A 1,772-nucleotide genomic window follows, 5' to 3' on the forward strand; every position below is an offset into this window, starting at 1 on the left:
ATGTGGAGAGTTGTCATTTTTAATGAAGTAGATGAATTTTGCTTTCTCTGTTGATCAGGTGGGCAGTGTTACCCTGTGGAGACCTGGCAGCCGTTGGCTTTACGGTACATCCAGTGTTTCAAGTCTCTGCAAATCCTTCGTTACTGTAGCTGCAAAGAGTTTTCACTTGCCACTTAAAAAAGCTTGTGGCAACCTAGCAATGAAATAAGGGCTGTGCCAGCTCAATAGGCTCTACCTTTAAAGCTGTGTCTGTACCCAACAGTTGCAGGTTCTTAGAAAACAAATCCCTGTGCAGTCCCCTCTCCTCCTGGCATGCCCGGCGATGCTGTGCCATCCCCTGCAGGTCTGCAGGGATTTCCTAGACCCTGCCCTTACTTTCTAGGCAAGGAGTTAGCCGTGGCTCTACGAGCAGCTCGTGGCTCTAGGTTGATGTCACTAATTACTCTGTCACCGCCTCCTTACTTGGTGTCAGCATATTACAGGGTCACTGGTCAGAGTGCTAAAGGCTGTGGAGGCTGTAATACAGTATTGCCTTTCATCAGATAACGGTGAAGCTACTGAAAAATATATTCCTGCCAACTACAGCTTTCCCTTTAGGGCTAACAAGCTGTGAAGGCTGGTCTGTGAGATCTCGGCTTTGCCGGCGGTTGCTCTGGGGCTGAGTTGGAGGATGCCAGGTTTGGTCAGGGCTGCTCATCGTCAGCCCTGCCTCCTGCGTAAGAGGTGAGTTGATGCTGATGTGGCTTCACCCTGCTTGCTGCTCATAGCGCCCAGGCACTACAGGTGTCTTCCCAGAGGATTTGTGTGTCTGAGGAGCTGCAGGAGGTTCTCAGTTTTGCCCCCCTTAGCCAGGTACTCGTGAGGAGCAGGGAAGGAGAGCAAACTGGTATTGTCACTTGGTTGTGGTTCACAGGGGCTGCTCGCTATGCTCTTACCCACCATGACTTCCAGGCTTCTACTTACCTAAACTTTTTTCTTCAGCTTTGATTTCACCAAAGCCCTATGTAATTGGGGAGGCGAGGTTAAACATGTGACGGTAAGAAGGTTTGGGTTCCTGCGCATGCCTGAACCCTGGTTTCACGGTGCTTGGCAGGAGGAACGTGGGTATGGGGTGTCTGTCCCTGCTTGGACAAGCTGTGTTTTGCTAACGTTGGTACTCAGAAGTGCGAAGGGCTTCCCTTCCCCTGGCGTAGCTGTTTGCAAGAGACCAGGCAATGAAGGGATCCTCATCTATAAATCAATCCTTGTCCCAGTCCTGGTGTGGCATTGAGGTGAATTCAGCAGAAGAAAGAAATGGGGGAAGGTGCTGTTTTTCCTGGGCCACCGCCGTGGCTGTGCAGAGGAGGGGTCGTGGGATACTTTTTCAGGTGGCGCTAGGCTCCTGGCAGCGGGTCGGCTGGGGTGGTGCGAGGCCAGCGTGTGCAGGGTTCCCGCGGCGGGCGCTTGGCCCTGCCAGCTCCGTTGGGGAGTTTCCTTCGTGGAGTGAATGGCCTGAGACTGGGGTTGATGTATCTGGTCCTGTTAGTGAAGATGAAGGGTGGAAGAGGAGGCTGAGGGGAGACCTGATCGCCCTCTACAGCTGCCTGAGAGGAGGCTGTAGCGAGGTGGGGGTCGGCCTCTGCTCCCGGGTGACGGACGATAGGACGAGGGGGAATGGTTTGAAGCTGCGCCAGGGCAGGTTTAGGCTAGACATTAGGAAAAAGTTCTTCCCTGAAAGGGAAGGCTCTGGAAGGGGCTGCCCAGGGAGGTGGTCGAGTCCCCATCCCTGGAGG

At 53.7% G+C, this 1,772-nt stretch overlaps 1 protein-coding gene across 1 annotated transcript in view; it reads left to right on the forward strand.

Annotated features, from left to right (window-relative positions):
- The window catches only part of MEX3C (mex-3 RNA binding family member C), a 13,807-nt gene that overhangs the window by 6,462 nt on the left and 5,573 nt on the right, over window positions 1-1,772 (forward strand). The gene's annotated exons all lie outside the window — the stretch shown is intronic.

This window comes from Egretta garzetta, unplaced genomic scaffold, assembly GCF_000687185.1.
Source record: "Egretta garzetta isolate BGI_Z169 unplaced genomic scaffold, ASM68718v1 scaffold179, whole genome shotgun sequence".
In the NCBI taxonomy this organism is placed as follows: Eukaryota; Metazoa; Chordata; class Aves; order Pelecaniformes; family Ardeidae; genus Egretta; species Egretta garzetta.